Source organism: Pelodiscus sinensis, chromosome 5 (genome assembly GCF_052426305.1).
Source record: "Pelodiscus sinensis isolate ZL-2025 chromosome 5, ASM5242630v1, whole genome shotgun sequence".
In the NCBI taxonomy this organism is placed as follows: Eukaryota; Metazoa; Chordata; order Testudines; family Trionychidae; genus Pelodiscus; species Pelodiscus sinensis.
Window position 1 is genome coordinate 69,156,579 of NC_143056.1, and position 12,747 is coordinate 69,169,325.

The window sequence follows — 12,747 nt, forward strand, 5'->3', positions numbered from 1 at the left end:
ATTGGACGCAGAAGGGCTAAGATGAGTACCTGGCATCTAGCCCCGGAGAGGCTGAATTTTCCAAGCTTGTCTTGCTCTGGCTGACGGGAGGTGATGCTGGCTCGGGCTTTTTTTTTTTCTTCTCCTTTTCTTTTCTTCCCAGCGCATCACAGCGGATTAAAGGTAAAACCGCTGGATTTTCTGTAGATTAGTGAAAGTGACTTTTCATTTTACAAAGCCCCAGCTACAGAGAAAGATGCGATCGTCTCTCTTATTCCTAGAGCCAGATGCCCTTGACTTTCAAGGCTAACCAGCATCAGGCTGGTGAGAGCCCTAGGGGAGGAAGAACAGCTTCCAAAATATTCCTTTAATGGTGTTCACACTAACAGCCCAAACCCAGTCTCACATGCTTGGAACATTTGAAAAGAGGCTATCATTAGGAAAAAGCTTGAAGAAATGACCTAGGTAAATTGTTTAAAGGTTATTAGCAATTGCTAGAGTAATTTCAATTGATAAAGCTTCTGCAAGGGGCCTAGGAAATGAAGAATTGTTCTGCACTCCATGATCATGCCTGGAAATATTCCCTTAAAGTTCAACAGCATATTTAACAGCTGTCATTATCATCCCTGGGAGAAAGAGAGAGGAGGGAATTATTTGTTAAAATCAATAAACAAAGCAGAAAGCTCAAATAAAAGCTGTGCTACAACTCAAAACATAAGAGGACTTTGAACAAACTGATTTATTTATGGCTCCCCTATACACTTGTGAATGTTGTATCCAGGTCCCTCTTAAATGATTGGCTCTGAGTAACATGCACAGTGGGGACATTTTGATAGGGAAGTGTTTCACCCAATTTATCTTTTGTAAGCCTAGAATATGAAATTCCACCACTCTCACAAATTTTAATAAACTTTTCTGTGGAAAATATCACTTTATTAAGTCCAACATCTGATTTGATCATAACTGTACAATCCCACATTTTAAGAATTTATAGTGACACACTTCATTTTAACTCCATACAGTGGTAATTAACACTAACTTTTATCAGAGTCCCTGGAACACATAACACTCAGATGCCAAAAGAATTATAATGAGATGGTTCATAATGAATGCCAAAAATAGTAATAATGGGGCATTTTAAATGACACTTGGCATTTACTGCAGAGATTAAGTGACTCTGTCAGCTGGGAAGCCTTAAAGTGTTCCTGCTGGGGGAGAAAAGTGCTATTTAAATGGTAACACCTAGATCTAAGGACACAGAGGAGTCCAGCTAGATTAAGTTGGCATATACAATACTGAGCCTGACTGGAAGGCTCTCTCTTTTTAATGAACTACACTGACATAAATTCATTTCTTTTGGAATGCACTATGCTGTAGTCCATGTTCAGTTAGATGGCAGCCCAAAACAGGGGGTTATTTGTGAGACTAGCAGAAATCAGTCTATGTAATGCCTTGGAAATCTGGAGTGTTAGAGGGTGGTCAATTCAGAGAGATTTATACCAACATCACTCCATTTGTTTGGTTCCTTCAATTTTTAGTAAGGGAATTTCCTAAGAAGGGCGTCAGCTTGACAGCCCTATGGGCTGAATTCTGCTGATGCTTCTTCCCAGTGCTACAGCACAGGCAGCTGTATAAGCTTTCCTTTGGGGCCCCATTCTCAGTATACCTCAAACCTGAGCTGAAAGGATGGCCCCCTGAAGATGAAGGGAACCCAGTTTCCATGGTCCATTCAGTCCTTGACTTTTTTTTTTTCTATTGTCACTAAAGATTATGCCTATTAAGGGCTTTTTTTCCCTTCTGCCAGTTTTGTGTTTGGGGCTGAGACAACAAATGTAATTCAGCCTGAAAAAGTTTTGATCTCCACCAAACTATGAAAGTCTCCATACCTAATTATTAATCACCTGGGTTATCCTTAACTTAATGACTGTATAAGGAATTATATTGCTTTACCACTGAGTTGCCTGTATTATAGCTACCGGGGCTAAATTCTTTTGACTGATGCAATGATATTAATGCCATACAGCTTGGAATATAGCTGTGTTATATCTGAACTTCATTACATAGTGTCAGGGAATTATGAGGTGGCTGACAAACAATTGCACACACACAAAACTATTTTAAAAGTGGCATTAATAAAAGGGGAAAAGGCAGCTGGGGATAACAATTAGTTAAAATTTAAAGCTCTGCTTTCCTGACAAGGAACATGACCCCAGCATGGCATCAGGAAGCATTTTTGCTACAGGAAAGCTTAACTTTGGGGTAAAAGTTCAATTAAGAACCCTCTGTATAGATACAAAATACCCACTTTGTGTAGTCTTGAGTATTGAATGATTATGGCCATTTATCTTTACCCATTGGATATATACAGGGTTTCTTTTAAAGTAATCCTGGTATTTAATGAGATCTTTTAACAAATAGTTGCAGCAGGTAGCTACATTTCCAGCTTTTTTTCCAGCACAAAATAATTGAGCAAAGATTGTTTAGTGTTTCAAAGTGCTCAGCTAACTGTCAATAAAGGCAATTCTATCCACCCTGCAATGTAGATGGGGATTGTACTATATTTTGTTTCTGCCTAAAGAGTACAAAAATAGGAGGATGGAAAATGTAGCTACTGTGACAGAAGTTTTTAAAAATAGAATAGGTGGGCTGTTGACCTACTGATTTAAAAACATGACTATAAAGTGGTGGCACAGCTCAGCAACTCGTCATGGGGTTCAGAAGCTTTCAACCTCCAGGCACCAAGTTTGACTATTTCAGAGTGTAGTTGATGACAATATGAAATGAGTTGGTTTGTGGAAGTTCTGATTGGGATGGCTGCTGCTTAGATAATACTACTCTTTTAAGAAGATAAACCAGGGCCCCTTTCAGATTAGGATTGGGAGAAAAATGTGTAGTTCAGACCAAACATTAGTGAGATTGTAGGCTAACTTGCTTCAGCTAGCCCATCAACTGATTGGGAATTTCCTTTAATTATTTGTGGCCTATTTTGGGATATCAGCTAAATCAACATAACTTTTAATAAAGATCAAACTATTAAGTACAAGATGTAAGATTGCAAATATTTTCAAGTGTTTAACTCTCTGACAGGCTAGCTACATTGACACGCCAAAGCATTTCTAAAGACTAGTCAGTTTTGCACAGATTAAGGTCAGCAGACATTCTCATAATATTTTCAGTCAGTTACATGGCACATGTCTGCTGTTAAATTAACAACTGTTCATGTATATCCTTGGTCTCTTGCTTTATCTTTATAATTGTCATGATTCTCCCCTACCTTGCATGTTGTGTCTTGCAGAAAAATGCTACCAATCTGTCCTGATGGCATTTGGTACCCACTATGCTATTGTGTAAATGACTACACCAAATGTAGGGCAATAGTGAATCAGGCCTGTTGGCTACAGTAAATATAGAACTGTAACATTTGATCTCTGTATTTCCTAAGCACATGGGCCTGAGTTTGCTCTTGGTTACACTAGTGCTGTTCCTCTAATCAGGAGTGACTCCTGATTCTCATGGGAGTAAATGAGAATCCAGTGTGTTCTAGGCAAACCCAATCTTACCCTTTTTCTCATGATCACAACCTGCAACATGGTAGATAGAATGCAATTATTTCACTTTGGGGAGCCATTGGCTTCTTTGTGTTTTTTGGGTGTCCTTTAATCAATTGTAATCCAAGTAGCTGATAGCCAATGGTTGGTAAGAAGGGACTTTCATTGAAAATCTATCAATAAGTCTCTCATTTGCTTAGCTGATTATAGAATACCAGTGTCTTTTATCTAGGTTTTATCTACTGAATAGTTTACTTTGCTATTTCAGTGGCTCCTCTGAGTGAATTTGTGAAGCAAATGCATGGCTTTTTTTCCCTCTCCACTGTAGTCAATTAGGCGGGTGTGGGTGTGTTTGTTTGTGGTGTAATTGTGGGAAGCCAAAGCTGAAGAAAGGATTGCATATTGCTTGGAAGGTGCTGAGGTTTGTGGTTACCCTCATCTTTTCGAGGAGTGAGTTCCAGATTCACTGGTAGCTTGCCAAGAAAGCTCTGTCTTCTGTACATAAGAATGCAATTTTTGAGTTCCATTGTTCCCATGATATGTAGCTGTTGTGGGAGGTCATGACTGTGCAGGCTGAGGCAGTTTGTCAGACTAGACTAGTGCTATTGAGAACTTTGAGGATGAGAGCCAAAACTTTGATTGTAATGTGATATTCAGAAGAAGAATAACGAAAGAGAGTAACTCTGGGGCGATGTGTTCTCAGCCTTGGTCTACACTAGAGGATAAGTTTGAATTAAGATATGCAACTTCAGCTGTTAATTGCGTAGCTTAAGTCGAAGTATCTTAACTGGAATTTTGATGCTGTTAACCCTGCGGGAAGTGGAAGAGAGAACACACTCCCTTCGACTTCCCTTACTTCTCATAGAATCAGGACTACCAGCATTAACAGGCGCATCCAGTTCAAATTAGCATGTCTCCACTAGATCCACTAATTCGAATCCTAGAAGATCAACTGTGGCTGCTTTGATCTCATCTTAATGTAGACACTATCTGAGTGTTCTGCAATACAGAGCAAGGAGCTGCTGTGTTCTGAACCAATGGCCACTTTTTAAAGTGGTGGTTTTTTTTAATGTAGGTACAGAAAATTACGTCAATCAATCCTAGAGGTCACAAATGCATTAACTATCCTCCTAAATCTGAATCTGACAATACTAAATGCAGTCTCCTGGCCAGCTGCAGATGGAAAAGGGCAGTCTTCACTGTTATGGCTATTTGTGAATTGAGATGGCACTGAAGAGTGCTGGTGGAGACTGACAGTATAGATTGTTTTAATGATCTAAATGCAGATGCCACCAGTGGAGGGAGATATTCTAGAGGTGTCAAGTTTGTTCCACACTATTCTTAACATTTTAGTCTTCCTGCTGTTTCAATTTCAGACTGATATTCTTCATGTACTGTCATTGGATAAAATGGACTAGAACTAGACATCACTCTTTTCTTGTTATCTTTGAGAGAGGAACTCAATCAAGGAAAGTAAAGAGAAAGGAGTTAAATTGAGTCCATTAGTTCAAGCAAAAGGAACCAAAAGCATGCTGGATATCTGATCTAAACCTTACAATAGAAAACCAATTAGAAAGCTAAAAAAATAAGTGGCATGGTCTGTGTTAATGAACCCAACAGCAAAATGTATTCATGTGTGCATAAATAAATTTGTGTTGTCTTAGCAACTACCAGGAAATGTGCCAACTATCAAAGTAAATTGATTTGTCAACAGGATGACAAGTTAACTACCTATCCATGGTATATCCAGTTATGTCCATACCCTCTAGCATCATTGTTTTCCTGCTGACTGCCATAAGATTGTACACTAGCTATTTAATTTTTTTAACCATTCCACTTATTTGGATACACAGAGTCTAGATCCACAAAGGGATTTAGGCACATAACTATCACACTAAGCCTAAATCCAAAAGTTAGATCCTCCTATCACCCCATTCTCACCACCTAACCTTGTAGGTGCTCACATTTCTGCCAGTGGGCATGTACAAAGACATCTCAGTCCTCATACCCAGCACCTCATCCCTGGTAGAGTACTCAAATTGGGTGTAATCCCTACCTATGTCATCATGGTTTGTATTGAACAGCAGTTAGAATACTCATCCAGGATGTGGGCAAGCCAGGTTCAAATCTCTATTCTGCCTGATGGGGAGCAGAACCTGGAACCCAAGTCTTTGGTACCCTAGGCCATAAGGTATCTTTTGAGTGAGTATCTCCTACTGAAGCTGTTCAACTGTTTATAAAGTAGTCAAATGAGCTACACACAGAGAGAATAACTCTAAGGTACTCAACAGGAATGTGGGAAACCCAGATTTAAATCCCTACTCCAATGCTATGAACAAGGTCTTGAATTTAGGTCTTAAACAACTCAAAAGTTAAAGTTAGGCATTGAAATGCTGAGCTAAATTGCCCCTTTTGGATCTAGCCCATGTGTTACTTCTCTACTATTGTAGTCTTATCATAAAGCTGATTGGTCCAATAGTCTCTTGCCCAATGTGGTAACCTGAAAAGACTTATTTGGGGGCAATCTTGGGCACATAAGAACTGCCATATTAGGTCAGACCAAAGGTCCATCTAGCCTAGTATCCTGTCTGCTGACAGCGGCCAATACCAGTATCCCAGAGAGAGTGAACAGAATGGGTAATCATCACGTGATTCCTCTCCTGTCACCCATTTCCAGCCTCTGACAAACAGAGACTAGGGATACCATGCCTATCCATCCTAGCTAATAGCCATTGATGGAATTAACCTACATTAATTTATCTAGCTCTTTTTTGAACCCTGTTAAAGTTGTGGTCTTCAGAATATCCCCTGGCAAGGAGTTCCACAGGTTGACTGTGTGCTGCATAAAGAAAAACTTCCTTTTGTTTGTTTTAAAACTGCCATCAATTTCATTTGGCAACCCCCTAGTTCTTATTTTATGGGAACAAGTAAATAACTTTTCATTATTCACTTTTTCAACAGCAGTCCTGATTTTATAGACCTCTATCATATCCCGCTTTAGTCTCCTCTTTTCTAAGATGAAAAGCCCCAGTCTTTTTAATCTCTCTTCATATGGGACCTGTTCCAAACCCCTAATAATTTTTGTTGCCCTTTTTCTGAACCTTTTCCAATGAGGATGTCTCATTTCTCCTTTGCTGCCTTCCTATGCTTCCTCATCCATAAGTAGGATCTGTGTTGTAGAGGAATTTTCCTTCTCTAACATAGACTATGAGGAAGTCTGTTTTGCTTTCATGGTTTTATCTCATATGTTAAAAGAATCTCTACTTTCTCAATGGCTGATATAAATGAAAATAACTATAGTGGGGATATCTAAACCATTACCCCAGGCCTGAATTTTGCATCTGCCTCTGAAGGGAAGAAAAGAACTCCAGTCTAAACTTTCCCAAACACTTGAGGTGTTTGGATTTGGCATGTTAGAGAATGCGTGCTTCAGATGGGGATCCAGATCCAGGAGTTTGATTTGGGCCCATCTGTAATGTAGAACTTTGGGGAAACATATGCTGCAAAAGCAAGAATCACACAGAACTTGTCTGCAAACCTGGTTAACTAAAAGGTTCAACAAGGCACTCCTATGAATCTTGTCTCAATTTTGAGCAAGCCTGGGCTGGCTGATGGGTTCCTCTTGAAAACCATGTGAAACTCAGTGTTTTCATCTGAATTTTGCTTTGAGTTTTCTTGAGTTAGTTTAAACCCAAATCTCAAAGCAGACTCTGCTTAGTGTGTGACAGTTCTGGCAGCAGGATTTAGAGTCTGGCCTGTAAGGCTGAAAAGCTCCATAGTGTGTCTCAAAGAGTTTTTGAAATATATACATTTTAAGTCTTTTACTGGGTTTGGGGTGATGAAAGCTGTTTGGTTCACAGTGCTGGAGGCAGATGCCTTTTTATCCACTCAACAGGTACTGAGTGAGCAGTTACAATGTAAACCTTGCCTGTCTCTGGCTTCATCCCTCACCTAGAGGGATCTCATTTATGGGTGAAAGGGGAATTCAGTGATCACGGTCCATTCAGTCCTTAGGTTCTGTGCTATTCAACAACTGATAGTATTCTGCAGAATGACCTACCCACTAGAAACTGAAATGAAGCCACCAACTCATTGCCCACGGGCCCCTGAACAATCATCAAATCAAGCTCAATATAGTGATGTATGGTATAATCTGAGAATTATCAGATAACTATATTGAGTCACTAGTGACCTGGGCTAAAATTAAATTGTAGTCCTAGCCTCTGTTAGCTATCCCTGAATCATCCAATTTTCCCTTGTTTAATCAAGGTTGGACCTGCTTGTGCTCAACAAGGAAATCAAGATGATGCAGTTGTCTGAATCTTGGGAGATGGGGTGGGAGGTAACCGAGAAGAATCAGTCAACAAAATGGATTTATTTGCCTGTATAAGAAAGGGAAAGAGAGAAACAAAGTTGCTGTGTTTTAGTATCATTTAATTACTGAGCTAGTTTATATTATTGGAAAAATCTGTTTGACCATATCTTATATAAGATACAGAGGCAGCAGCATGGGACAGCAGGTGGCTTCTCAGGAGCAGGGCGGGAGCCTGCATGTAAAAATGAACGTAAAGCCGATTAGTCAGTTAACCGTTTACCTTGTTATATACTCACATCCCTGATATCAACAACTTTTTGTATGTGCTGACTGACCCCATACTGGTGCACAGTATTCTGCTAGTGGGATAAGATGGCAAGGGCTGAAATTCTTAGGGCTGGAGCATTTACTTTACAGGAGGAACCTACCAGTTTGCTGAGAAGGTTGTTACATGTCTTGACCTTCGAATCACTGCTGTCTTGCTCAGGTGGCTTTTGAATGTCAATGTTGAGTTGAGAATCACGCTTAAGTAGACTTGGGAAGGCCTCATACTTTAGCCTCTGGCCATTCATTACGATGCATATTTCTGTCTTTGAATTGGCCTGGTGGGAGCAGAATATCCTAGAGGCCATTTTGCTGGCATTAGGCTGATGACACCCATGTAGTCAGGCAGCTTTGCAGCGACATCACTCAGGATCTTCTTCAGCCCAGAGAAAATTAGAGCCTGTTGCCCACAGCAGATGTTGTTTGCATAGATAAATTTCCATGAAGGGGTTGGTGGCAGGTTCACGGATGCATTGAATAAGAGAAAACAATAATAGGGAAGGGTGTAGTGTTGCAGTATAAAATGTTCTAGAGGCCGTTTCATTTTGGAGAAAAGCAGGCCCAGGATGCTTGGAATGACACAAGCGTTGCAGCCGGTCTGGTAAGTGGCCTACCTTGCCAGTCCAAAATACAGGGCACTTTACCATACAGCAATGAAAAAAAATCTGTCGTTTGGAATAGGCTGGGGCAGATCAGCCCAGGAAAGAAAGCATGTTGTGAATTGTGTTTAAAGTGGCTTTCTGGCCTTCAACCCTGCATCTGCTACTGTTCTTTCCCTGCAGTCTTATCAGCAATTTCCCTGAGATATAAGATTTCCTTTGTTAGTCTCAACACCTTCTGCAAGCCATTTTTATTAGATATTGATGTTCTAAGAAAAAGAGCTTTCATTACCAGTACTAATCATCGCTATTGGATTTCGAGTGTATGAACAATTGGCCAGAAACACTTCTTAGAAGATAGCATGACCTGCAGCTCAATAGGTCAATAGAATTTCACTAGGATTTGTCAGAGAAAATAACTCCGACTTCTGTACTACCAGACTCAGTTATTTGTCCAAGGTGAGGGTTTGAACCTGGTTTGTTTTTAAGAATTTATGGTAGCTGTTGCATGGGACAAGCACTTAAGACCCTCCATTTTCCTTTTCTCTACTTATCTTCATCCACTCCTCACTAGCACATGGAATTTGATGGTTTCCTGAGAAGCTAAGAAGTTCAGTCTTCTGACCCTATGTGACCTTGGGACAGTGCCTGTATAATATTCCTACATGTTCTAATTGTATGAGAACAGGTCTGGGAGCTAGGCACTCCTGAGCTCCAACTCCAGCTCTGAAACTCTTTGGCCTAGAGTAAATATTTTTTTTCTCTGCCTTTTTAAGGCAATGCAAGTGGAATTGTAAAGGCAAAGTGCTACATAGTTTTATTCCAGCAGATAATTTCCCCTCCCCCTGGCATTTTTTCTGAGTTTAGTTTTGGTTTTAATGCTCAGTGTCCTTGGCTGTAACATCATCCACTGTGCAGTTCATTTTAATTTTAACAGATATCCATTAGCAAGGACAGCTGGCAGTTTTCCTTCTGGTAGACACTTGGGATACAAAATGGAGCAGCTCCAGTTGACTCCAGCCATTGAGCTGGCCTTCTGTGCATATATACTTGCTCAATTTAAGATTAACAAGGCCACTGTTAAACAAAGGCATTTTAGAAACCTAAATTAATCCTTTCTACTTGGTTGCATAAGTTGCCATTTGACTGTCGGATGCTGACAAGCTGCCTTTAGGGTGCTTTATCTTGTGAAGTGGCAATTGAATGACTAACCTGCGCAGTATTACTTGTATGATGACTGGGCAAACTTAAAAACGGTAGCAGCATCTTTGTGATTGTGACGTAGTTTGCTGTAAATTATTTTGTATGAGTGTTTTTCCTTCTTTACTTCAAGTATTCTCAGTCTTTCTTGAATGAGCATTATAGTGTGGGTGGCTCTGCAATGCCACTCAGTGGCTTGTCCATCACTGAACGAGAGACCACGCTTAGCAACATTGCCTGGCAACCAATCAGCAGCATTGTGTGCTATGGAAATGTCATTTCTGTTGAAAAGAATTTAATATTTAAAATCATATGGGGAGGATGCTTTCAAATATGCAGCCCTTGTACTAGCTATCACAGAATTGCACAAACATGTACCATATGTGTAAAAATGGGTTGAGCACAAATGATGTGCATACAGCTTCCGTAGGGCAGACGTAGAAACCTTTTTATGAAAGAAATATTTGTGTGTATGTGAAATAAATATTTGATTGTCATTTGGGCTGAACTATGCAACTTCCTGCTAGATTAGTAACCACACTGAGTAATACAGTTATTCCAAACTCCTACCAATAAAGCTTCCAAACCACTGTATATTCTCTACGTATAAATATGTAATGACATGTTTCAAATGACTCTCATGGGCATGACCAGTCATTTTCTTCCTAGACTGGTTCCTCTAATAAAGGTGTAGCGGCATATACTCACTATGTTGGGGACTATGCTGGTGTGACTTTTGAAGACAGGAGGTTGCCTAATAAATGTGGTACCTTGTGTAAGTTTCAGGGTGACTGTTTCTCTTCCCTTCTCATCATTATTTCACTGAATAATATGAATTTATATATACAGTGCATGATATACTATAACTATATCTTAGCTTCACTTAAACATATTTTAGGGTAAAGGGATTGGCCTTACATTCATCCTATGGAATGTAAATTGCATCTTGTGCCAGCTTTCTCAATGCCTGGACAAAACTAGCACTTGCATGCAGAGTAGATGGCTAAAGTGGACCCAGGGAAATCTTCAATGATGGGATCAGGAAGAGAGAAACCCTTGGAAAACTTTGTTTCTTTGAGTGCATCCCCCATTATTGAAAGCATCTATCTTTATAGAAAGTTGACCTACCAGCCTTAGGTCTATTTTGGCCTGTTTAATGCATCTGAGTGCTCAAATACCCAGGAGCAGGAAATGAATGTCTACTTCTGGCTGAGCCCCCTGCCCGCAGCTTGCAGGGAGCTCCTCTAAAACCCCACGGATTACAGGTGAACTGGAACCAGTGAGCATCACCCATTTAGGTTATCTGGTTAACCTTTCACATCCCTATCCACAGTACAGTAGTCGATGAATATATGACCCTCAGACATGATTACTGCAGCTTAGATCTCAAGATGGTGCTGCACACCCAGAAAAAGCTCCCATGTTTGTTGGTACAAAACATAGCAGCACATTTGCTTAGAAACAGAACACCAGGCTCACATCAGACCAGTGCTCCAGTCTTTTGTGCTGATTCCCTATTGAGTGGTGTCTGTCCTGATGTTCAAAGACCCCTGTGGGTCTGGCCCTAGCTACCTGAGGGCTCACCAGTCTCTTTCCATAATCATGGTCTCCACTGACATTATGAAATTGTCAACCAATAGGGGAAACTCCTGAGTATGGGAGTGTAGTGGTGCAGCTGCTCATTCAGAAGGAGGAGGGGCTAAAGCAGGCCAAGGGGAGCCTGGGTAGAGCTCTCCAACTAATGATGTCTTCTTGAAAGCCAATAAGGAGGAGGCTTACTGAGGCAGCCAATCCAAGCTGGGGAAGGTGCTATTAAAAAAAGGGTCTGCTCAGCAGAGCTGAGAGCAATTTCCCCTGCTGGAGCTGGTTGGACCTGGATTGGCTGCCCAAGAGCACCTAGGTAAAGTAGTGCTGGGCAGGGCAGCAGGGGTTGTGGGAATGCTGGCCTCAGAACCACCAGACTGGAACCTTGGCATAGAAGAGGCCCAGGGAAGAAAGCAGTAGGGAAGAGTCGGAGAAGGGCAGCAGGTGGCTGCTGCTACAGGGTCCTTGCGTTGCAGCCCAGAGGAGCAAGCAAGCCTAGACCACTGTCCTTTGCCAGTGATGAGAGTGGCCATGTCAAGACTGCTGTATGCCGCTGGAGCAAGGGGCTAGACTGGGTACTGCAGTGGACCACTGAGGCAAATGATTAGGCTAAGTATTGCCAGGCCCAGGAGCGTGGGTGAGTGAGCAACAGAGAGTGGGACATCATCTGTGGGGCAGACACAAGAGCCTGAAAAGAACTAATTCCCAAACCACTCTCAGGAGATGCAAAGGGGGTGGGTTCCTGCCATGTTACATGGAGACACAACTTTCATGTAATAATATCAGGGCTGCACCTAGACTATGGAATTCAGCCCTAGAAGATAAAAGAATGTCTATAGAATTAAATGCAAAACTCATTTCTTCCCCTAAGCTTTCCCTCAGTAAGTTCACACCCACCCACACTGTCTCTCACACACAAACAAGCAAGTAAACACAAACAAACATAATCTATAAACTAATTAAACTATTTATTCTACAAAGTGGGAGGGAAGAAAGAGAGACTATTTCTAGTTTTTATATACTGAGAGGTGCACTGACAAAGCAGCAGTAGGAGCCATGTAAGTACCTACCAAGATGGATAAATCTGTGATTGGTGTTTATACCCACACTGTTCCTACCTCAGTCTGAATGAGAAGAATATTTGCTGGAGATAAACAATTTATCATACAAATAAGATCAGTTCTCCATTTATGCATTT

At 40.9% G+C, this 12,747-nt stretch overlaps 1 protein-coding gene across 1 annotated transcript in view; it reads left to right on the forward strand.

Annotated features, from left to right (window-relative positions):
- LOC102459020 (deubiquitinase DESI2-like) overlaps positions 1-12,747 on the forward strand; it is a 65,449-nt gene that overhangs the window by 2,875 nt on the left and 49,827 nt on the right. The gene's annotated exons all lie outside the window — the stretch shown is intronic.